Below are 27,719 nucleotides of genomic sequence, written 5' to 3' on the forward strand. Positions count from 1 at the left end.
AACATGAATGGTGGATGTGCTGCTTTATTACATTAAGTGCTTCATAAAATTATCATTAATCTAGATAATCATGGAAATAGATCAATAGATAATAAAATACGAAGCAAATGATTCAAAGTATCGAGAACCTGTTAATGTCGACAACTTGTTTACCTTATTCTGTACAAGTTTTATTAATTTTTGTTTTACATTTACGTTGAAATTCTTTTTTATCTCGGCTTTTTAGTAAGAAAGTTTACAGATTATTAGAGTTTTAAAACATAATGAAGTTAATCTCACTGATTTATTCAAAGTCGGTTTTGAACTACTGTAATCGAATGATGATATTAATCGATTAGAGTAGTTCTACTCTAATCGGATAATGGATATTGATATTATTCGATTAGAATAGTTCTACTCTAATCGGATAATGGATATTGATATTATTCGATTAGAATAGTTCTACTCTAATCGGATAATGGATATTGATATTATTCGATTAGATTAGTTCTACTCTAATCGGATTATGGATATAGTCGTTGAATATAAAGTCGTAAAAATCCTGTAAAAGACAATCATGTTGATGAAAATTGAATATATAAGATTTGTTGAAAATTACACATCAAAATACAGAAAAGGATTTCAATAGATAAAGAAATTTTATCGAATATCAAAAGATATATTAAGATGACATTTACCAGTCCCCAAACAATTAAAAAGTTAATAAAATTCACACACAAAAAAATCTCAGACCTATTATTTTGTTAAGTTGCACACATATGAATAAACCTATTTAAAAGTATTAATTCGAAAATTGTGTTTTATCAAATAAATTTGGGCCTCCAAACTAGCGCCCACATCAACATAAAACAAATATTTGCGTTAATTAAAAATGTAGATTTTTGTAGAAGTTCGATTGTAAACGACTTCCGCAAAAGAAGACTCACTTGGCTATGAATTGGATACGAAATGGCTGATAACGAAAGTCGAAAGAATATTTAATTAAAAAGATACCAAGCATTGCAATTTAGTTATCACAGTAAGTTTACATGTTAAATATTTTATTTTTCGTCATCTCTTTCATAGACATTTGAAAAAAAATCTAAACTCAAGGTCCATCCACATTAAGATCGATATCCAATCCCTATAAGCGGGAAAGATCAAACAGCTTTTCAAAAAATTTATCCAATATAGAACAGAAATAACAGACTGAGCAAAGATAAATATATGATGCTTAATTGAAAATGTATATTTAGAAATTATTATGCCTATACGAGAATGCAAGATGCATATTAAGAAATCTCAAATCACAAGAAAAATTAGGATAATTCATAAAAATCATGTTTCATCATTATAATAGAACTTATTTATATAAGAAACTTATTTTAGCGAATCTAATATAATGAATCTATAAATATAATAAATGAATCCTTTATTAAAATTCCTTAAGATATTTCAAAATAATTTTGATAAGATTATATTACACTAAAAGATATAAAATATTAAAAATGTATTTATCAAATTATTTTTTTAAATTACTTTAAAAATGTTTTACAAGACGTGAATATAAAGTTGATAAACATTAACATTACATGAATTCAAATCGAAGGACAGTGATAGGAATTTATTAAGTTTCCTTATTGCATGAAAAATTTGTACTTGTAAAACAAATATAAAATATAATACAATATAATTAGTACTTATAAAACGAAGGTACTATACATAAAATTATCAACTATTAATATGCTTAGTGAATAAACGTACGAAAAAAGAATATGGAATTTGAAATTTCTAGTTAGTAATTATGATATATTGTGAAACAAATCCACCATTACTGAATATATTTAGTAGCTAAGAAAAAAATTTAATAAATATCTGGACACATTTTTTTCTTTTGGAATTTTTGTGCAAATTTTAGTTTATGCACTCTATTTTTATCAACATTCTGTCTTCAAAAGTAAAATCTAAATTTATAATAATTCTCAATAAGGATCAATGATTTAATAGAATCATTTTTTTTTCAAAACTAAAACATTATTATCATCATTTTATTCCACTGACATAACTGACTAGCTATCGTTGCAACAACCAATTAAAAAAAAATTCTTTTACCAGTCTCAGCTCAATTTGGTAATATTAACGGAATCAGGAAAGAATTTCGGTTTAGAGATTTTGGTAACGAAAAAGAAAAAATATTTATCAGAATATAGGTTATGACCGATAAAAAAACCGTGTGGACTGTAAACAAATAAAATTACAAACAGTTTTTGAAAAATTTTTTTACAATCTGATAATGGGCAGATTTCCGAATAGTTAACATATCATAGAATCAATACAAGATTAAGATTTGTTGAATCGTATGGAATCGATGAACAATAGTAATAGTTGGTGTCACAAGAGAAATGGATAATCGAAAAACAGGCTGCCAGAAGACAGCAAAAAAAAAAAAAAAAAAAAAAATGAGAATGAAAAATGAAATAAAAAATAAAATCGAAACGGAAAGATGTAAACAGTAATATATCTATGAATGGTCTTGAAGAACTATATTCTGCTAATTTCACACACACTTTTTTGTGTATTTCACAGATGATTTATGTGCTCTAAATTTCAATACATGCTATCCTGAGCATGTTTATTTAATAAGCTATGTTATGATGATGATGAAAATATCATTCTGGGGCAATATATCTTTCGGTTGGAAAAACTGCCCCGAAGCTCAAGGTTCAGCTGTTACATAAATTAAAAAGAATGAAATCAAGCAAGACATGTGTATTTCATAATGCGTACAAATTACGCAGTAGAAAATTATGTTATTTTTTAGTGTTTTAAAGCTTAGTTTAATTATATTAACCTCTCGTTTTTAAAGCACCACTAGCGCTATTTAGGGACGGACCTCGTAATTTTGAAACGTAGTCAGAGGACGAGGACGACACCTGAGCTGGTAATAACCTCTCCTAACTTTCGCACCACACTAGCGGGAGGACATTTGGCCTCGACGGATTTAACGTGCACCAGGTTCTTCGGTGGAATCGGGTCACGAACTCGGAACCCTCCACTGCCAAAGACGAAACCTTACTACCAGGTTAACACGTCCTTCAGTGTTTTCAAACAAATTCAATTAAGTTTGAGGTAAAAATCTATTTTAATACTTCTCTTCACATCGCCCAACATGCCAACAATGCTAAATTGCCTAAGCAACGTATGTACAACTCAACAAGACACCAGTAAACAAATCAACAATAGGATTGGCTACTGATCACCATTGCATTACTATTTGGCGACAAATTCAAGGGGCTTATTAAAATATTCATGATTAAATATCGAAGGCAGTTCGATGACTGGTTAACAACCATTCTAGCAAGAGAACATCGAATTTGAAGAGATAGTATTTATCAACCAATCACTCTCTACCTTCAAAAATCAATCATTTTTATAGTTGTAAATGAATTCAATCATACATTACATATATTGCGTTCTTCAAAATGTAATCATACATGTAACGAAAATAGAATGATCATTTTTCTGAGATTTCTCGATAATATATATTTGTAGTGAACAAGCGAAATAAAAAGATTCCGCTAAAAAAAATTCCGTTAGAAGGAAATCTAGTAAATAGTTTTGAAAAATATTTAAATTTTACATTAATTATTATTATTATTGCAAAAGTAACTAGAACCTTCTCGTTTCTTGGTAAATGAGATACATTTCCTTTATTTGCAAAGGTATTTTATGGAACTGAAAGAAGTAATTTAAAATCGGTATTCTTGGGGAATCGAGATTTGAATATACCTCAGCACCGAATTGTAAATTATATTTTCCTCCCATTATTTAACTTTGTAAGCATTCGATGCTCTTTTTGTTGTTAAAATATTTAATTTATTTTATTCTATATCCCATTTTATGGACTTGCATAACATTTTCTTTGACGACAAGGTTCATTTAGAGAACATATCCTTATTTATATCCCCTTTCACCCTCTTAAACCATATGAGAAGACAGAATGACTAATTTAAAACATCGGTCACTGCACTTCATACCATGCGCACTGCCATATCACGTTACTCTAATTAAGTTATCTAACTTGAATTTTGTAATACAACGGTCTACACCCCAAGCTATTAAGACTCCGGCGGCACTTGCAGTTGCTTAGAATAGACCATGATCACACGTTCACCATTTAGCTCTGCTGTTTTTTTCTTATCTAAGTTTTAAAGATGGCAGTTACGTCCGACACAGTTTTTTTCTTCCTTTTTTCCTAGTCTTTCATTTTCCGGTCTTACTCCTAAATGACGCATCCTCTTATGGACTGGGACAGTTAATAAACCGAGTCATCGAAGCTGTGCGACACAAAGGAAAAAATTATATTCTTACATCATTATTAGCGTATTGTTCCAAACTGGGTGTCTTTCATAGCAAAGAATAAATTGAAAGTGCCATTATGTAGGGTTTTTAAGTCGTTCCTACATACTTTAATGCGAATCAGTCATTTTCATTAGACAGCTAAATGTAGAATGCTGAAAAATACAAAATTTTTAGTTTCACTTGAAAAGTTGGTATTTGAGAATATCTAAATGGAAAAAGTACATTTATTACAAAAAAATGAAGTCTTAATTATCCCACGAATCCATGAGTTATGAGAAAAGAAAGATAATGACAACTAACTTATTTTCCGTTTTATTAAGTGTATTATCAATTTCACAGTAGAATTATAACAGTCATGTATCAAATAACACGTTTTTGATAGTTAAATATAAGATTATGTCTAAATAGCAATTAATTTAAAAGCTAAAATCACTTCGACAAGCGTATCTCAGGTCCATTTACTCTTTATTAAAAAATAATAATAAATGTCCCAAATAGGATATGCTATTTAAGTATAATTTGAAATAAATTTGTTGATCAAGGAGTTTATAGTTTGTAATCAATATTACAGAAAGAGAACATTACGTCTGTGAATATACAACTTAGAAAGAATTTTTTTTTAACTCACTTAAACATCAGACATGCTGAAATTATAAAATGAAAAACTGAAATTTAGAACTTAAGAATTTTTAGAATGCATATTTAAGACATATAATTGTTCCCAATAAAAAATTGAAACAGCAAACTTAAAAAAAAAAAATAATAATAATGTTTTTTTTACAAACATTCCTATTGGGAAGGGGACACATATCACACAATGAATAAACAAAGATTTTATGTAACACAAAAAATGAGTGCATTTTTTTCATTTCTAATAAAAAGGATCGAATTTGAATCTATTTATTGTTCATAGCATTAATTTCATTGAAGATAATCCAACGATTATCTTCAAAGAAAAATACGTCTAATCGATAATAACATACACGATAAGAAAAAACAATGCAGTTGCATATAAAGTCTAAAGAAAATAAATTTTTTTGAAAAAAAATCGATACGATTATTTAGCATGATAAATGCCTTAATGATGCATGAGCTTTTTTCAAAGATGAAAGTCCCGTTCTTTCATTGAATAAATATCTTTGCTAAACTTCACTCTTAATCCGATGAATATATTTATGACATAATACGGCAGTTATTTATTAACTGTTCACGAATCTTCAATCTTCTTTAATTCAATGTGACGGATCTGTAACGTCTTTTTGACGCCAAACGGTTAATCAAATAGATAATTTATTAATGATTAATGAAGTGAAAAAATATATCGCTTCGCATTTGTATTTTTAGCAGCGTTTCAGTTATTGAAACTTGCAATTATTGATGATGCAACTGTAATAAATAATAAATATATAAATTCTTAGAAATAAAAGCAAAATTTGAATAATGTATTAAAAATTTTGTAGTCGGAAGTTGTTAATAAATTTGATAAATCTAACTCGCATTCATGACAAGTTTAATAATTTAATTTTTACTATATTATTTATTAAATAACAATAAACCCTTTAATTAAATTTTATTTCGTTATTTTCAGGAATATAAAAATGAAACAGAGATTTAACATTATTTGCATGTATATCTCAAACCAAAATTTAATCGAAATTCAAAATTTTAATTATAAAAAGCTGCATTGAATTTTTTAATCAGTGCCACTGCTAAATCAGTCTTGGGTTCTCAAGTGAAATTGTTAACAATTGAGACTAAATTTCGAAAACAAATCTGAGACTAAATCTCGAAAACAAAACCAGTTCTGCCTATTTTAAATCTTTTATTTTACTATTTCTGGCGATTCAGAATGTTCCACTGTTTTCTATAATTTAGATGCAGTCCGAAACAATTGTTCCGAAACCGTTCTAGTTTCGTAGTTCATGCTTACTTTTTTGTGAAAGTAGCATGGATTTAAAGTGTAAAACCATCTTATTCTTTAGTTTAGAAAAGAAACTTTAAAAAAAAAAACTTTTTGAACATTAAAATTACCTAATTAATCTTCCAATTAAATAAAATTTTGTCTAATTGAAGACCTGATCAAAGCCCGAAGGATCAAAATTTCTTGGCCTGGTTCATCAGGTAAGTAAAAGAATGTTTCTATGTAACTCAGGATTACATTATATTCAAATCAAAATTACTTTTATTCAAATTTAATCTCTAACCTGGGAATATGTTTCAAAACCATTAAAATATGTAAGCGGCTTTTCTTCGATAAAATCTTGTATTTCCCATACATTCAATCCATCACTTCATTTAAAATACTTTTTCAACTAAACTTCATACACACAAATAAAAAAATGACGGTACGTGCATTCAAATTGCTTTATTCTTGTAATACCATGATAACTATTTGTGGAACATATAGTTAGGAGTCAGAATAGTCAGGCGTTTTTCTTCGTACACTGCAGTAGCATATTTTATTATATCAGATAAACTTTATGAAAAACGCAGTATTTCACAATGGTTTTCTTTAAATGCGCATTTCCCTTTTCGCATTTCATTACACAAATCCAATTTTACATATATATATATATAATCTTCAAACACATAGGGAATATGCCAAAAGAATATATACTAAATTCATATCAATAAAGAAATATTGAATCAAGCAGAAAAAATATTAAATTATAGCAATGATTTGTAATTTCGCGTCTGGATATTAAATGTTCAGTTCTTTTGACTATCAGTTAGATATTTCGCATTTATATTATTTAATTATTCTATAACATTAAAAAATATTAAAAATTCATAACTTCATAAATTCTAGCGTAAGATATCTAAATGCAACGCCTAATCTCAATTCTAGAGAAATTTTATTATACCAACATCCCATTTTAAAACAACTCGCTAGCTTTTTTTACGAACTTTGAAGGCACATTACGAGATTGACATTTGAGCCAGCAACCCCCTCTTCAAATTTCCGCACTATACCGAAGGAAAGACAATCGACTCTCGAGGCTAGATTTATAGACTCTGATACAAAGCAGATCTTGACAGAATCAGGTTTCGAAACTGAAACTTCCAATCTTGAAACCCATACTTGACCTTATCATAAGATCATTTCAGTATCAAATAAATTGAATAACATTTCAGTTATTCACGAGTAACACTACTTTTGAATCGTTTTTTTTTATTTAGTGCCAAAGCACTTGATACACTCCTAATTCCTTTCTATTCATAGTGTATTTCTCCATATAAAAATCAAAAAAAATTAATAAAAAAAATTTTTTGATAATCTAAAAAATTTTACTTATTTCAAAGACAATTTACTTAACTCCATACTCTTATATAAATCCACCAACGTACACTGCAATACGTATTTCATTATAATCTAAATGAATCTAATGAATGCATCTCAGAAAATTCATTAGAAAAAATAAGAAGAATACGTATTAGACAGGAAGCGGTAAATTGGTTGAAAATGCGCTGAATAAAATTAGAAAAATCGAAATCCTACAGCATATAGTTCAAATATGACTTTAAAGAAGATTCAGAATTCACCGTCGTTAATATTAGGAAATTCATAGTTAGGAAGAGTGCTTAGGTTAGGAAAATATTTTATTTTATATTTTATATATTCAACAAGAATGAACAAATATGTGACTAGAGCAATGCAAAAAAAGATATGATGGATTTCCTGATATAAACTCCTTCTATTAAGTATGATTATTATAAAATCAAATCGTCAAGATGGGACTTCAAGTACAGTAGTTGAAAAAGGAGATATAATTTATATTGCTAAATAATCAATTTAAATTAATAATAGTAATCATTGTTAAGTTTTTTAAAAAAAGTATACAACAATAAAGTTTCTCATCAATAAAAAAATGTTTGGAAATTAATTATTATTTTGTATTTATTTTTTTCATTTACCAAATTAATTAACTTTTTCAATCATACCAAAATTTATATAATAATAACGAAAATTTCAACGGTAAGCAATTTTATACATTTCATAATCAGTTACATCTGCAGTAATTATATTCTACAATGTTTGTTTGAATTTATATTTTAAATGGAGTTTTAATAAACGAAGTATATTGTCTTATCACTTTTCACCACTTTTTATTACATGCAGTTAATCGATTTGGCAAGTGAGCGACATGTTTCTTCCTCAATTTAGAACCAAACGTATAAAAGAGTAGTTGCCAAGGCTTTTACAATTCTAAATTTTACAATAATTCAAAAATAAAAATAAGGGAGATTCGAACTTCTAGAAAAAGCATAATATTATGATAAAGATAAATAAATCGAATCTTAAGCCTTATCTAATTTTTAAAACTTACTCTTATTTATAAAGTAACGAATAACTAGCATACAAAAATTATAATTAATACCGTCACAATGAGCTTTGAGTATAAATCCAGTAATTAAAACAATAAAAAGTATTGTTGTAAAATATACTTCTGAAAATTTATTGAAATTGGAGAAAAATTATACAAATATAAAACTGGGATCAATGAAAGGCTTATTTTTTAAATTAATTTTCAAGTGCTACAAAAGAGTACGGTAAATCAGAAATCACAAAAAACGTTAAAATTTCGCTTTATTTTTAATTTATGAAAAACCTTTCTTGGTAAGCATCTATTAGCTAATAAATAACTGTATGTCAACTTTGTATGTAGCTATACATTCAACTATCTGCCTTATAGAGTATTGTTTTGAACAATGTTTACATCATTCTTGACGTGTCATCCATATCGCATTCACGCAGTTCATAAATAGCTTGTCAGCTTACAATAGTTAACATGTTAAAAAGTATTATTTGAGAGTTTAATTCAAATCAGCTTTCAATTTTGTTTTTATTTCGTAAAACCATAAGCAATAATCACCTTTTTTTTTTCTTCTTGAATTTTTTGCCTTAATTGGTTGTACTTTGCTTAAAAGTTTAAAGAAACGAAGTTTTCATGGTTCATATATTATAGTTTTAAAATGCATTGGTCGTCAATTCTGAACAACGTACCTAAGTTTTTTTTTCTTTATTTCTACAGTTAAATATTGATTTGTTTTGATACACATCCGGAATTTTCCTTGCGTTGATTTTAAATTAATACTTTTTAAAACACAGCAACAGACATTTTTTGATTTGGTTTCCGACTGCATTTTTTTTTTAACTTCTTTTCAAATTAGCAGTATCCATAATTGAGATGTTATGCCTTAAATTTTTATTTTTTAAGAAATTTAACATCTGAAAAATTCTAATATTAATCCTCGTTTGTTTTTAATTTTTTGCTTTTTTTTATAAACTATTTATAATTTTATTTTCCTTTTAAATAATTTATGTTTTTTAATATTTATTATTACTCATCTAATAAATTGTATTATAGATATTTTTCAGCTTTTCTTACCTGTTTTTTATTTGATATCAAAATGTGTTCATTGTAAAATTCCAATACATTTATCATTCATTTTCAATTTTGAAACCATGTTTAGAAATAGATAAACTATTTTCGTCTAAATTTCAGCATCATGCCTATATTGTTTATCACTTTCTTCATATTGTATAAAGAATATAAGTCTAAACAGCTCTGCAAGCCGTTTTAATCATTAAATAGCTAACAGAAAATTAATATACCGGCTGGCACATGAGCTTGTCGTCAAAATCAATTCACTATTAATGAACTTTTGAATTAGAATCATCTTTAGCAACCTGAGCAGAAATATCAATATTTTTTAGTAAACTGCTGAATGAATTTGCAAAGGTCAAAAATAATCTATGAACAGTTAGTTATACAGGAAGTCCTGCAACAGAAGTTTCACAAACACATGATTTTGAAACGGGAAACTTCTAGATGGCGAAAATCATAGTGAAAATAGAACAAAGGTCAAGACAAGAAGATTAATCATGATTGACAGCAATTGAAAACAATTGTAGGAAAAAATGATTCAAGCAACAATAGAAGACCTCAAGTAAAGTTTCACAAAACTGAACTTAAGTAGAATTTCAGCAATCTAGCAAATATCAAAGGAGAGGATTACTGAATAGAAGAAAGTACCAGATTAAAATTCGTTCATTAAAAATGCAGTTTAAAAGTAAAACTTCTGTTTGTAGTCCAAAATATTTTTTTAAAAATTACAGGGAATTATTATAACAATTATAATATACATTTCAGAACTTCTGCGTCATGCAAAGGTCAATGACATACACACGCAATGAATGACATTCTCTAAAACATTTCTCACTCACCCCTCTGGAAGCGCCGGAATACAAAAGGGTCCGGACAGTGCAGTGCCGAATTACTGAGAGTCGATTAGTCATAACAATAATGGCAATCATTAACTAACGTACATGGCATTTATTTATTTATGCATACCTGCTAAACATGCTCAGAAAAATTTATGAAGGCTGTTTTAAAAAAAAAAATTGACCCTGTCAGAAAATTAATTCCTTCTTCCAACTTAAGACTCAAATTATTTTTAGTTAAAAAAAAATGCACGCCCGAAGTGCAAGTATCCATATTTGCACTTAGGATAAAATCCATAAAATATGAAGAAAAAAAAATCGAAGAATTAATGAAGAGTTTCTTTTGATTTCAGATTTGATATGTTAAATTTTCATAAAGAATATGTGCACATGCAGAAATAAGAACTTGGGGAAATAAAAAAATATGATTTGATTTAATTGATTTACGACCCTTGGAGCTAGCTACACAAGGATAATTTTGAGACAAGGATAAATTTGAACCATAATCAGACGACAACATATCCTGATACCTGACAAATGAAGCCCTTTGTACAAATTTCCATACTTTATACGGGCATTTGCTTATCATCCAATCAATGAACATCAAGTTCTTTTTTGGGGAAATATTTTTTAATTATTGAAACTTTTTTAGGACAGAAAAAAATAACAGAATCACTCTATATCACTGTGTTATGTAAATCTATCCAATATCAATTCGTGTAATCCCAAGCGCAAACAGAGATGGAACTAGATGTCAGATTTGCTATCTTCCTATTCTGAAATCGAAATTCTGCTTGGTGGCAGAATCTCGAATTTCGCTAAAAAATGAGAACAGATTTCATGTACATGAGTTTGGCATTTATTAATCACTACACAAAGCAGCTTTGACATAATCTAAATTTAATGTGTGGCAATAAGAGATTTTTCTTTCTTTTTTTTATTGTTAAGTGGGGAGCAGAATATTCCAAGAGTAACTAAATCATTTTCACAAAGAGAGATGCATTCTCAACATCACTCAGAATGAAAATTCTGGAGAAAAAAAGATTTTAAATGAAGATTTCAGATAAGAGTTCTCTTTATAAATAAAAAACGAATCTGCACATCCTTTACCTTCTTATTTTTTCTATAATCGATCCAAATTTTGATTGCAAACATATTTTGAAAACTCTACTATGAATATTTTGAAAACTCAACGATGTTAAATAAATTTATTTATAACTCTGAAAAGCATGATAGGGAAATGGAAGGTTGATTAATAATTTAAAGTTGGTAAAATATAGTTAGTGACAACATTAAACAAACATCTATGATACAAAGGAGAGAAAAAAATTTAATGGGGCGGGGCTGATAGTGATAGACTATACAATGCATATGACGTGAAACGAACATATAGAAGTCGTCCCGCAAAGTAATCTCTAATTCTGGATGTGTGGCAGAAAGCAACACTTGCGGATTAAATTGCGCACAGATATTATAATTGATAATTAATTGCTCGCGGATATTTTCTATTCAATCGTCACTCATTTTTAATTATGCTTGAACATATTTAGCAAAGCGGATAAGCACTGTTATCTTCAAAAAAGTTCTAAAGATAACGCTAACAAAAAAATGCTCGTCATTTCCTAAAATGCTTTAAGATTGATTGCCTTGATTATCCCATTAAGAATAATAAATAGGTGGAAAAAGATATCAAGACATCGCAACTCATATTAATAGGCAGCCACCTCCATGCTTCACAGTCAACAAAAGGCAATCAGGAGAAAATTATGTATGCGTTCTCCAGGCTTACTTAGATGCATCCGCCAGTGGGTGGATTCTGATTCATTCAGACCAAATGACTTCTTGCACTGATGTGGAACCCACCCTGCCTGTCTCTAAAAGAAAAATATCACTGGCGTTTGATAGCATTGCGGTATGCCACTTAAGTTCTATGAATTGCCATTCAGCCAAAAATACTCGCATCGTATAATTCTCTTTTAACTGTTTGGGCAAAGCAAGATTTTTGAGATGAGTATTAATTCCAGATGTCCACTGAAATTGCGATTTCTTAATTCTTTCAAGCTACTGTGCATTCCTACAGTCTTATTATGAGATACGTCATAAAACACTTTGTTTTCGTCTCCCGTTGTGTTTGGAAGCTCACCTTGATGCTTTTTAGCTTACGCTTTATGCATTTTCAGGAGTTTATGAAATTAACTCATGTGACATTGCAATATTTACAACAACACCTGTAAGAGACTGATAAATCCCTTTTCATGGTAATAATAGAATGCTGATAAATTTCCTTATAAATTCTTATGACAACAGTAGAATTATCTCACTAATATTCAAAAATGTATGCTTTTCAAATTCACAGATAAGAACAAAATTACACAAGATTTGTCTCTTAATTCTGATCCACACAATAAAGTATGTTTCTTATATTCGCAGGTAAGTAATTTCTCAATTCGCTTTTTATTGACACTTTTCATGTAAAAAAGAAAATTTACCAAAGAAACTAATCAGATATCGGAAATCGTTAAAACAAATTTCTTGCACTTTAAGTTTTAATACAATAAATATTTTATTATTGTACACGTACAAACAACAGTTTATTCAAATATAACAATATCTACAAATTAAGTTTTATTGCCAAATACCAATCTAATAAATAAAATTCTTTCTTAAATGCAAGTGAATGCGGTAGACATATTTCTGCGGAGTTTGGAAAGGCATTATTTAATCGACTGTTTTATTAAAATAATTTGGCGTTATTTTAAAATTTTGATTAATCATTTACTTAGCTATACTTTGAATTTTTAAACCAAGGTAATTAGATTTGTTATGGAATCGAGTATCAGATTAAATTGCAAATACGGGCGAAATCAAGTACTAATTTTTTTAATTCACTTTTTCACTAGTTCATTATAAAAATAATACAGAGTTTTCATAGAATTTTTAATTTTAAGGCAAAATTTATGAAATAAAATTAAGTTTTAGCCTCTTTTATTCACGGAAGTTTTATTTTAGCTGCCATATTTGAGTTACATAACTCTAAACATGTTTAAAACATGACAAAAATATTAAATTGTTTAGTAGTCTAAAGGTAATATTTGAAATGAAATTTTTAATTTCGTTATCGTACAAACCAAATCTTTATAAGCATTAAAATTTGTATTTAATACTATCCTCAAATTTTTCGCATTTGGTCGATTCATAGAATATTATCGTTTCCTTTCGTATATTTGGTTTGGCGTTAAATTCCTCAACCACATGTTGTTTTCATTAAAATTTTTCAACTAAGCACACGTAGGCTTGCTACCCACCACAAAACTTTTATGTGGCGTAAAACAACCACTGGCTCTTTTTATTTTTAGAAATAGTATTCCAGTGACTCATATTTCGCGGTTTGAATACCATCAATACCTCTTCTGTTTATGGAAATGTTAGAAATAATTTATCTTCAGCACGTGAGAATAATAACGTAAAAAATGTTCGTTAATCACTGCTTTGTCTTCGAATACGAATAGAAACGTAAATCATCATAATTTCTATTTTATTAACATTTTCAATATGCTTACAAGATGCCTAAATGGATTTATCATCAATTCTCTTAAAGTAAGTGTAATCGATGCAATTGGGGGGGGGGCAAATCTTACTCATACCGCTATGCATTATATCGATTTCAATACACGATAGTGTAGATCCCCCTCCCCCAACCAGACATAACATTAGATGTGGTAACTGTGAATGCCAACGGCGCAGCTGACTGAGACTTAAAATGACCTATTCAATGTTTGACGCCGGTTGCGTCATCGGCCATTAAAAATGTCAATGAAGCCTTGTTTACGTGAGTTGAAAAGACTTGCTGCTTCATAACATTGGTGTTCGCTTTACTTCCACTTAGGATTAATGTCACACAAGGCCAATATAATAGAGTTGGAATGAATTCTGAGTTAATCCCTAAGAAAAGAGTCGAGGACTCCACCATAAAATTTCATTGGCTTTTGATGCATATTTTTTTCACTTGGATCATAAGACTGGAGATGGCGTTAAAAATGGAAACGCTTAAACGAACCTGGTGTTTCTTGAAAATTATTCAACTTATTTGAGATATTTTTTTAAAAAAAAAAAGATCTCAGTTTGTTCACAGGTATTTTGCATACATTTATAAAAGATAGTATTTTCTGAACAACTGAAAAATTGTAATTTGTTATATAACCAGAAAATAAAAACAGCGATAACAGCAAAATGTCCATTTCAACAAAATATAATTCTGGGTTACGTTTTCGTTGTAAATAACAACTTCATTTTTCATTATTTTTAAAAGCTTCATATTTCTCCATAACGATGCACTATTATCATTTTCAGTTTAACTTAGTGCAAGCCGACAAAATTTATAGCCTGACGATGGCAATGTAAAGATTAAATTAATACATTTAATTAAATGAAATAAGAAAATATAAGAAAAATATCAGATTTGTATTTTTCATAAATTTGGTTCAAAACGACACTTTTCTTATATTATTATTTTTAATTAATTTCATTGCAGTAATATAAAAATGAAACGGAAGGGAATGGATTAAAATATAGTTTTCGACAATGTAATCCACTATGCTTGTACTGACCAGACAACTTAAACTGAAATATAAATTTTCAAATTCAAACTTTTAAAAAAATGACTAGCACAAAGCAAATTTCAAAATTTGCTTTATGCTAGTCATGCAGTAATGCAAAAAAATTGAAACCAAAACAATCCGTTTTGTTAGTTTTGAAACAAGACAAAGACACATTGAGGATACGAACTTCAAGATTACGAAATGCTATCGAATAAACTGGGTATAATTTCTCTGGTCCCCTCATTGTCCAAACTTCTGTTCATTGTTCCAACTCACCATAGTGAGGTAAACTGATATGCAGTTTCCTCAAAAAAGAATTTTTAAAAAACGCCTAACAATAAAATGATTAAATTTACTGGAATTGGTTTAGTGTGACTTTTAATTAAGAATTGGAATTAAAGTTAAATTGCTTTTAGCTAAATATTTTGCTTCTTTCTGTTACTTTCAGAAAAAAAAAAATCATTGAATCTACAAAAATAAAATGAATGCCTTCAATAATTAATATGGATAATTTTTAAAATTCACAATAAAATATTTTGAAAATAAAATTTTAAAAAAATTGATATTTAATTCCATATTGTTCACTAGATTAATAATGACAATAGTATTTGACACCGATATTTCGTGCAAAAATTTATGTAGCATAGAAACATTATTAAAATGCTGCATACTTTCTCAACATACTTTCTTCATATTTTCTGCATACTTTCTTCATATTTTCTAAAACATTAGAGTAGCACCACAAGAGGAAAGAATACTCACATACATAATAAACTTTACAATATATAATAATTCGCAATTTAATGTTCTAAATAATTCATCATATAAATCTACATTTAATATCAATAAATGAATATTCCAATTGAAATATTTATAAAATGATGGATAATACTTCTTTTAATTAATGCAATTCAAACAGTGTAACATGATTTCCGAAAGTTTTTTTTTCTCTTTCAAAGCACTTAATATCTGTAGTTCCCACATAAAGGGCCAATATTAGCAATTTGACTTATACATTCGTAACAAGAAGCTCAGAATCAAGATTTCAATAAAATTATACAAAGTGAACAATTTCTATGAAAAGGTTTCCAATGTTTCCTCATCTAAACCGAAGATTTTACAATTTATATATTTCACACTTCACATACGCTTTTATATACACTTCAAATTCATTTTTATATAATGTTTTGCAACTACTAGTAATGAGCATTTTAAGCGCTTTAATAATAATAAAAAATAATTCACATTTAACATACATTTATTATATTTGAAGTTTTCATTATACATATTCACTAGTAAGCGTGAATAGTAACATTTCTTTAAAATCCACGCTCTTATTAAACACATTTATCACATTTTACATTTATTTTTTTATATTTACATTGAGTTTTTATATTTGGGTTCACAATTTATATATAAGCTTTAATAAGAAGAAACCGAAATATTCTCCAGAATTCGAATTTTAATAATATTTTACAAATTGATTTTCGATTTTACAGTGCTATGAAAAAATACTTCCTCGTCTAAATCGAAGGTTTAAGTAATTTACGTATTTATATCGCTTTTCATACACATTTTGATTTTTTTTTCGCAAATCAAAAAAGGCAAAACTTAAAAAGAGACTAATAGAATAGCAATTAATAGAATTCCATACATCAATTTCTAGCAGAGCACAATATACAAAAAGATAGGTCGAGCTGAGACCGGGTGTGGCTTCAAATATTAAACTAGATCAAAATGTCTATTTCATATTCAAAGCAATGTCTTTATTTCAAAACAAACCACTTGTTGAATTCCCCTAAGAAGTGGGTTAATAATTTATCCATAAAGTACAAAATTATCGATTTTATTAAAATCTAATTATAATCAGAGCATTTATATATGTTTGAAATTTTTCAAAAACTGAACAACAAAATAGCATGCAATTTCACTAGAGTACACAACAATAAATAACAAATTATCCATCATGCACAAAATTATCGTTTTTATTAAAATTTAAAGGGGTTAATCCTTAATACTAATCAGACCATTAATATAGGCTTAAAATAGTGCGAAAACTGAACAACAAAATAGCATTCAATTTCACTAAAGTACACAACAATAAATAATAAATTAAAAAAGTATCATTATACAAACAAAAACATAATTCAGCAAGTCACAAAGTATTATGATAATAAATTATCTTATGCTTTAAGGAAATAATGAAAAAGATTCATCATTCAAACAAAATACAATACTAGCACTAACCTTGATTACCAAATTAATTTACGCAAAGCTTTCGTTATTTCTTAAAACCACGGAAAAATACAGAAGCTGAAATTCGGCAAATGCAATCAAATGACAAACTTTAACTGAACTGAAAAGGACAGGGAAAATAGCGCAAAAGCGAAACCTTACTTCAGATCAAAAGAACGTTCTCAGCTCTCGTGATCCGATTAGTTGTCAAACTACTCTTATCAACACGATTTCCCACGCACTTTAATGAAATTCAAGTAAAACAATAAAAATGAAATAACAGTACGCACCTGTTGGCAAAAAAATCCAGATGCAATCGATATTATATCCCAAAATAAAAGAAGAGTAAATCGAAAAGCTGAGTTACGATTTCCAGCATGAAAAAAAATTGACAGATAAAAAACACTCTCCTTCCGAACAATATCGCTCGTGCACTTTCTCAGCTCTGGAAAGTTGACTTCCGTTTCTGATGCGCCCACGTGACCTATGCTTCCGGTGCACAACGAGGAACTCTGAACTGTTCTACGTCTGTTTGGAGAATTCCCGTAAAGAGGGATTTCTCATCCGTTCTGAAAACCGCAGGGAAAAATGATAACAAAATCATTGTATAGGGAGCGACTGCATATTGCGCAGATTGTATATTATTTCAGCACATTAAGGAAGTAAACAGGGTGTAACTTTGAGTTTATTTTTAGTACAGTAGACGTCAATCCTTCCATATTTGCTTGTTCGTTGAGGTTCCGATGGATATTTTTAGCTTTGGAGAAAGTTATAGAAATTTTAATTACCTCAAAGAACAACGTAGCAGACGTCATTCTTTTAACTTTTATTTGGTCACTTACGTCCCGATAGATATTTTTAACCTCGGGAATATAATTGACATAAAACTAAAGAGTAGCAGATGTTAGTACTTTGTCTTCTGTTTGGGTATTTATATCTTAAAAAGATTATTTTAATTATGGCACAATTATAGAATAGAAAGTATTTCTTATGATCAGATCCGATTTTAAAACAACTCGAAGATTTTTTGGAATGGGCCTCGTAATTTTGAACTATTATCATATGATGGAAATTTCATTTTCAAAATTTCCTCTCCATACCAACCGAAGACTGTTTGACTCTTGAGTCAGAGTTAACTTTTTGTGCTCGGATGGTGCCACTCACGCACCATTCAAAACGGGGCATTATTTTGACTTTTTTCAAATGTTTATTTTTAAAAAATACCTAAAGAATAGTAAGAAGATGTAGATTAATTTTTCGGTAAGATTCAACTTAAAACTATAATAAATATATTTTTCATAGCAATAGGCAAGTTCTTGTGTTAGCTGAATAATTTTGCATCGAATTACTTTTCCGTGTGCAAAGGGTTAATATGCACCAAGTCTACATTGCCGATAGAAATGAGTTCCAAACCTAGAATTCTTCTGTTCTGAACTTGAAACTTCACCAACAGGTCATAACGATCATTTGCAGCAGTATGTTTTTCTTAGACTCATATTATAACAGAGAAAGAAGAGATAAAGATGCATAAGATAAAGTACTTCATTTTGTCATCTTCAGATCGCATCTGGCTTTAAAAACATAGTATTTTGTCTTCTTTGTGTCGCTATGACTGGAACATTGATAATTCTCTTCCTTATCCCTTATTAGCACATTGATCATGACATATATGAATGGTGACCAACATAGTTTTTAAAAAATTTTGTGTGGAATATTTTTGAAATATGAATTAATTTTAGAAAAAATAAATTTAATATCAATGACTCTTAAAAAGTGTTACGTTGTAGAAGGAAAAAAAGAAACCAGTTCGCAGAAAACAAATAAAGATATATGCATACTTATATTCTAATAGAATATTGTATTTCAGTTTTATCGCCGATTTAGTTTATTTTACAATGTTTCTGAGAAAATTTTGCCATCTTATTGTCCATAATAATGCATATTTAGGACCATCTTAAATAATTATAACTTTTCCATAGAAATTGCTGACTTTTAGCCTTTACTGCAAATTTGAGGCATTAAATTTCTTGCTTTTTATTTCATGCTACTGTTTCCGATAAATATAAATTCCTGTTAATTTCACTTAAAATTTCACCCCAAAATACATTTATGGCATCGTGATTTGAATCTTCCTTCTCTGAACATCTTTTGTACCTGAGTTGGGTGGTTTTTTTTTTTTTTTTTTTTGTCACCTTTTTTGGGAAAATAATTTTTTATCCAAATAAAAAAAAAAAAAAAAAAAAAAACTTGCAGCCATTTCTAAATTTGTATTTTCCTGGATTTTTTTAAAAAATTTTTACCAAAATTCTTAAACAAAAGAAATTTCCGCTCATAGATGTAAATTACTTTTTATTATAATCGTCTTATTTTATAAATAATAATTTGATTTTAACTTAAGTATAATGAGCAGGTTAAAAATTAGCAATTAAACAACTAAAAGAAGTTGGAACATTTCTGCGGAATTTTTTTTTTTGGGGGGGGGATATAAATATATACAAATGCGTTTTAATCATGACACAAAATCATTCCATTCTGTTCTTTTCCCACTAAATTCGATAAATGAATACACAGGATAGTGGATAATGTAAAAGATTTTATTTATTTATTTCTTATATGGGAAGATTTTAATCTGATTAGAAATAATTTTGAAATATTAATTACGGATTCCGTTTAAGAATACGAAAAGATCCTATCTTGATGTTTCAATACGTAATTTAAAAGATGAGAAATTTATTACATATGTTGAAGCTTAAATCCCGTTTAAAGCAACACAAAGACTATTTTGTGTCAAATTTCCCAATTTAGTTCCGTTATCAAATATAGTAGTCAACACTTGAACCAGCATCTCTTCACCAAACTTCACACCATAACAGGCGGAGGGGGTGATATATTTGATCTTCGACGTTATACTAGATAGATGATTCTTCTGTAGAATCAGATTTTGAAATCGAGAGCTGTATTGAAATTAAAAATTGAGTTTAAATCATGTTAGCATGCGACAAGTTAAGTGAAGAACACATGAAACAAGAACACTGTTCCAATTTCATTTTAGAATTCAAAATACATTTTTCATGTTTTTTTTTCTTTTTAGAAATAAATATTTTGTCATAGTGAATATAATGCTGGATTTTAAATAATTTTCGTAATTCCATTTATTATTATGTTGTGGCTGCATCTGCACCGATTCCATTCGAAAATTCACTTCTATGACACTATTAAATTTCTATTAATTGAACGTTGATTTGCTTATATTTGTTTTATTATTATTATTTATCTTATCTTTTGTGCACTGTTAAATCTCGTGCACGAATTAAATATCTGTATTAAGAAAATATAAGAAATTCAGACATGTCATTCATTTTTACATTTCCGTATATAACGAGAAAGTATTGTCAAAAAATTCGAACTTCAAAATCAAATGAATCTCTATATTTCAGACCCTTCTGAGTCCGAAAAACAGATTTTTTTTAAAAAATTGCATTTATCTCTCTGCCACTCTGGCTATATGTCTGATTACTTGTAAACGCGATGACTCAAAAACGAATGAGCTAGATCAATGAAATTTGGTAAATAGCTTGAACACTAAATTTGTAGATTTCTATCAAAACTTGAACGAAATCCGTGGACAAATTTTGATAGAAATGAAAATGAGGTCTATCTGTCTGTCTGTATGCATGTGGATACAATAATTTAAAAACGTTAAGAGCTATATGGATGAAATGCGGTATTTATATTTATCATCAGGGCTGCAGATGTATATCAAACTCTGGACTTTTATCTGTCAAAAGGGGGGCATTTGTAGTTGTATATATTCGCATATGTGAGAACGCTAAAACTCAAAATCACAACAACTTAGAAATGAAATTTGATATACAATTTTATTATTGAAATTGTTAATCTATGTCAAATATTGAATTAAATATATGGAGAGGTAGGTGTGCGAAATGCATATTTAGTTTTCTTTATCAGATTACGAAGCGCGAAATGTACTGTATTGCATCACTATACGCAGAAGCAATGAACCGGGGGCGCACACGCTTGTAGGCAGCCATGACTTCCGCGGTTTGCTGCCTTTCTTTTTACATTACCTCATTTCCGCTTTATGTGCAGAAGATGCAGAGGAGCATAGAAGGAGAAAATCGAAAGGAGATCATTCCAATAAGTTTCAAATTCACTTTTCTAATTATTACTTTGAAATTGAAAGGACTACTAAGCCTTCTATTAAAAAAAGTATTTGTCAAACGTTTTTTCATTGGATAACAGAAAAAAATTAAACTAGTTCATTTAATTCTCCGTATCATGGCAACTTTCGCGTCTTGTAAATAATTTTATTTTTAAATATTTTGTTAAATTGGCATTTTATTTTAAAGTCCTATTGAGGAATGTAAGAGATGGGCATGCTAATTTTAAGCGAATGACAGCGTCTAAGCTAATACCTTGTTTTTAAATTCGCGTACCAAGTTGATATATGACAATAGTTCTCAGCAGTGGCGTAACATAGTAGGAGAGATAGGAACGGCATTTCCCAGGCAGCACTTTTTTTGGGGGGAGGCTACAAAATTTCACAATAAATAGTAATAATATTTTATAGGTTGAAATAAAAATTCGAACGATTTGTATTCATGTATTTTTCGCACCTACAATTTGGACAGATCAGCATGTATAATTATTTATTAGTATAATTAAAATAAACTCGTAGCTTTCTATTATTTCATTGTGACACAACCGTGGAATCCCTTTGTAAGGGAGGATAGACGGTCGACTCGAGCGAATCTGTAATGACCAGTTACGTATTCTGAACAATAATTCTCCGTCTTTTATTTTGTTATCGGATAATTCAGATAAATATATTAATTTTTTCATATAAATAATAGAGTTCTCTATTGTCTGTAACGCCTGCAACATTTGCATTTTACATTCTATTCACCGTTATTCGATATGCTATTTTAATCTCATGCCATAATAATTTAATCATGTCGACGTATATCATAAATGATCTGTGTATATAAATAAATGGTATATGTATAAGAAAATTTTACATGCTCATGTGGGTGTGCGTGTGTGAGCATGTGCTTATTTTGCAACTCTATAAGCCAGACCAACGTTTGACACCGACAAATTCGGTATATATATATATATGTGTGTGTGTGTGTGTGTGTGTAATGCTATTTTAAAATCTAATTTAAACTTAATTAATTTTCTAATTTTTAGCTCAATTTAGTCCATATTAACTTCATTCTAAAATGTTCTCTTGTTTCCTGATCCGATTCCACCTTTTTTTATTTAATTAATTCAACTCGAGTAATTTCGATGGGAAGAACTTAGAAATAATAAAAAAAAAGTTTGTTCTTCAAATAATTTATTTAAAGGCATTATGAAAGAACAAAAACTTCTGTTCGCATTTTTATGCAATGAGTTTAATTGTAGGAAGAGTTTTTTTATTGAATTTTCCAATAAAATAGAATATAATAAAAATAATAGAATATAATTAAATAATATATAAATTTCTAAAATAATCACAATTATAAAAAAGAATACACAATTGGAAAAATACACATAATACAGAATGAGATTATCTTATTGCATCGCACCTACATTTATGAATAAACAATAGCTTACAATTAAAATGGCTAACAGGGGTAACACTGAACTATAATCATACAGATGAGGGAGGGGGAACACACAAAAGAATGAAAAAGACAAAGTGAAATGTGATAGTCAAGACCTGTTTCCTGTTGATAACGTTTCTGGGTTTTACGCTAATTATACTCTATTAACACTCTATTATTACTTTACTCGATGATTAAACACTGCTGATAACTTATAAATAGACTATAGTTATTAATATGACAAAAATAATTAGATCTTAAATATGCGCAACCGTTTTAAATACGAGTAACCTTGTTTCAAATATCTTCATATTTTTGACGAAGTTCTTGAAGAGATGTTGTTTAAAATTAGCATGATTTAATTTTTTTAAAAAAAGAATTAAGAACTAAGTAATTAAAAAATTGCGATTTTAAATAATAGTCATTTTATTAAAGTTCTAAGGATGGAAAATAACTTTTATTGAAAATCTAGCGATCAGAACAATGATCTAATAAAATAACTTATGTCTGAAATTCTCGTAGCATTCTTTTGACGTATTCTTTTCAGCGCATCACACGTTTATAATTTTTAATTTTATAAACAAATCTATAATTTTTAATTTTATAAACAAATCTTTTACTAAAAATGTTTTTTTTAATTTTTAATGTACTAATAAATTTAATTTAATTTGTTTTAAATTAGGATTAATAATTATATTTTCATTAATAATTATTTTTCTTGATAAATAATCATTTTTTGTTATTATAGAATTTTTTACAATTCATTATTAAAATTACTATAGAATCCTGCAATGAATTTCTCTCAAATTTACCAGATAAAATTAATCGATAATTAAATTTAAGATATTTTACTTTCAACCGAAACAAATTGAATTTCAGTACTCCATCACATTCGCAAGGCAATGAAAAATCGATTACAAGATGTCATTTTTACAAATTATGACATGCTAATAAAAATAAAAGTAACTAAAGCACAAGTGAGGGTAAAATACATGTTCTTATTAAATGTTTCCATCAAAATCAAAACCACTTTTAGTAAAATGTGATATCATAAAAAGTTTTCTTCCTTAAAAAAATTTACCAACAATAATATAATTTTCTTTATTGGTTTTATTGAATAATGTTTAACGAAATAAAAATATATGAAGTTGTTTATTGTAAATTTTACATAAATTCCAATAAGCTTTTCATCCGATATTTTTCTAAACTCAGACTTCATGTTTGTCATTTATAAAATCTGAACGTGTATTAAAAGTGCGTTTAAAAATTAATAAGAAAATTAGTTAATCTATATTTAATAACCTTTTCATTAAAAGAAAGTATCAATAATTTTTTTGCATGTGAAATTCCATTTTTAGTTTTTTGCAATCTCGAGTTCAAGTGTTACATTCCTAGAAATGTTTCCTGTGTTAAAAAAAAAGAAGAAAAAAAGAGAAAGAAAACATCTTTAGTACATCAATAAAAAATATTATAAAACCGAAAAAAACCATCTCTATCTATAAAGAGGAATGCTTATTAGTATGTTTTTTTTTTCCAAAAATTCTACAATTGTTGCCAATCTTAATAAAATTTGGTACATGCGCTCTTCAAAGTAAGAAGAAGATCACTATCAATTTTGAAAGTCCAAAAATTAATTAAAATGTAAATCAATAAAAAGTTTAGCGAGGTTTATATGTTTTTCATTCATATCTTCTGAAATTATTATCTCACAAAATTATTTTTTCACTGTTTTATAATTCAGGAAATGATTTTTTAATGATATCAATCTCATGATTTATTATTTTTCACAATTCTTAAAATTTGATTTGATATACAATTTGTAACATGTTTTAATTATAAAAAAATTCAAGCAACTGTCATTCTTTAATTATTGCTGTCAAACATCTGTCATCAGTAGTGGAAAATGTCATTGTTCCATTAAAGTACTGAACAGCATACTTTCCCTAATATTAAAAGTAAGACTTTTGAAAATTGTATCTTTTCAGCATTAGCTCCGAAGGTGAACATTCGCTTCGATTTTTGTTTTGTAGTGGGTACAATTTTTTTATTCTAAAAAAGCAATAGTTTGTAGTAAATTAATTGTTTTTAGTTTTACAAAAAAAAAGCAAGATGAAATTTGAAATAAATGCATTCGTAATTAATAGTCTAATAGCTACGAAAGCCAATATTCCGGTAAATAAATTGATCATCCAATGTGGCTTGGGTGAAATGAAAAAAAAAAATACATTTCGCAAAACATGTCAGACAAATTATTATGTAAAAATTCTTCTTAAGAATATTGAAAATTAATAATCGCAAACTCATTCATTTCTATGTAATTTCAAATCTGAAATAGTACATTTTTTTTATGATTCTCATATTCTTGTGCGAACGTTCTTGTTGTCATCTCGCGAATCGGACATTTTTTTTGTTAAGTGAATAACCTATGCTAAATCAATCGTACAGTATTGTAATGAATTTTCTATAAACTCATATAATTTCCATTTAAATTTTCATAACTGCAAATACCATTCGACATAAAGACTATTTGTTATAGTATTCATTTTGTGATTATCTTGTTACAGCGGTGGTAATATGAATTTTAATGAATTGTAATATATTCGTTTAAAACAAAAAGCGAAAGACTTTCTAATTTTATCTTTTGTTCTTATTCAAATTTAGGCGTACTCTCTTTAAGGACAAAAGGTCTTTCGACATATATTTTCTTTATTAGATAATTTATTGAAATGTCATAAATATTTTATTCTTTCGTAAGTTTTCAAGGTCACGCTTGCTATAAACCATCAAAATGAAGCTATTGCACCATTTCACTTTCGCCTTGTTAGCATTATCCTATAAACCAATTATTACGAAACTGAAATTGTCAAATTTCTAAGGTCTCCATTCTCTAACGTTATCACTACAGTAATGTAATCAATACATTATTTGATAACGAAAAATAAATAATTTATCTGCTTTTTCGTCATCAAATTTAGAAAGCCGCAGAACTAAAATAATAAAGCAGTCATATAACACGTGATAGGTGATCAATGAAAACGTAGGGTGAATGTTCATTCGAAAATACTTCGAATCACGTGAGCTCAAAACCGTGTTTAGGGGTAGTATTTTAATTTTAAAAAAATATATCTTTATGGTCCTTAATGCAATGGTATTTATGGATAAACGCCAATAAGCCGCCAAAAAAAAGCAAAATATACAAATGTACAAAACAAAACCAATTAGAAATATACAAAACAAAACCAATCAAAATTGAGAACAACTATTATTGAATTTGATTTCATTCATTACAAAACTTAATTCAGTAACATTTGATCATAATGTATTCCTAGGTTTTATTTTCGGTACTATTGAAGTCAGCTTTCAATCGTAGCTGTATTAAAGATAAAAAATAGGGAGAAATAGAATAAGTAGCTTTTTTTTTCCCCAACTCATCAGCTTGAACAAAGAAGAAGCCTTTGGGTGTTAATCGCGTTACATATTGGGCAGATACAGATTTAAAAATTTATGATGTGCTAAACAGAGGAATGAAAATGTTCTACTTGCGAAAACAATGCGAAATGATCTGGAGAAACCTTTCATCGGACCAGCGTAGATTGTTTTTTATTTATTTATTTCAACAGAGATGAATTATAGAAATGATTCTATAATGAAAGAAAAACAATATCAGAGTTTCAAATCATTGCATTGCTTATGTTGTTAAGGTATGTAAAGGTTTTGAACAAGAATAACATATTTAATACACCAGTAGTTCGTTCTTTTCTTTTTATTTTGCCCAGTTTTAGGTTTCCTGTTTGAAGTCCAAAATATATAAAAATAGAATTCCATTCTATAAGATATCTTGTCTGTTTTATTAATTTTGAAGGAAAATTGTTATTGTCACAATAACAGGTTAAATTAAAAGACTGGAGATACATATTATTATGAAATTGCACATAGCAAATACAGTGCTTACATAGGCGAAGCGCCTTCCTAGTATTTAAAATAAATAATAAATTTAATTTTAAAAATCACATTAATAAAATCCCAGAAGAAATTTTTAAAAAAATTTAATTTTAAGATCTATTGTTTCTCAAATTCACTACACTAAATGGGATGTTATCGCTAAATCTAAATTTAACTAATGATTAACTGATAATTAAATTTCAAAAATGTTACAACAGAATATTATCATAAGTAAGTTTATGAAATTTCAATCTTCTAACGTGCGAAGTGAGTGAAAAAATCGATTACAAAATTACATCATTGCAAACGTCATTGAAAATAAAAGCTTTTAATATTATCTGTCAGTTTGTAGCACTAGAAAGCCCTACTCACTTTTATTCACTAACAATTAACAAATGAGCCGAAGTTTTTCACTAATGGTTTAACTTTTAAGAAAGGCGAGTATTTGCACCCTCGCCTTACACTTCCGTTACCAATCCGTTAAGAAGCGCAACTATTACTGGGTGCAAATATCGAAAGATTAGCAATAGTTCCTTTTGTCTGAATGACCGTCTTTTAATTTTCTGACTAGCTCATATACGATAAGAAAATTATCATATACGATATGAAAATTGGCTGCAAAAATATTGGATTGAATAAAAAAAATTTCATGAAACATGTTAAAGCATGAATGAATTAAGTGTATTAAATATATTTTAGGATGTTTTAGCACCAATATAATAACTAGCACGTGGATTTCAGTATAGTAATTTGTGTAAAACGATGCAA

General features: G+C 28.2%; 1 protein-coding gene across 2 annotated transcripts in view; it reads right to left on the reverse strand.

The window, feature by feature from the left end:
- Positions 1-17,891, reverse strand: part of LOC129965713 (ras-related protein ced-10-like) — a 55,767-nt gene extending 37,876 nt beyond the window's left edge. Inside the window, exon 1 of one of the 2 annotated variants that reach the window (XM_056079830.1) lies at positions 17,691-17,891. The gene's annotated coding sequence lies outside the window, so the exon portion shown is untranslated. Of the gene's footprint in view, positions 1-17,412; positions 17,566-17,690 lie in introns of those variants that run through there. The other variant, XM_056079831.1, reaches the window with a different exon arrangement.
- Between the last annotated feature and the right edge of the window lie 9,828 nt (positions 17,892-27,719).

The sequence above is a fragment of the Argiope bruennichi genome, chromosome 4 (genome assembly GCF_947563725.1).
Source record: "Argiope bruennichi chromosome 4, qqArgBrue1.1, whole genome shotgun sequence".
In the NCBI taxonomy this organism is placed as follows: Eukaryota; Metazoa; Arthropoda; class Arachnida; order Araneae; family Araneidae; genus Argiope; species Argiope bruennichi.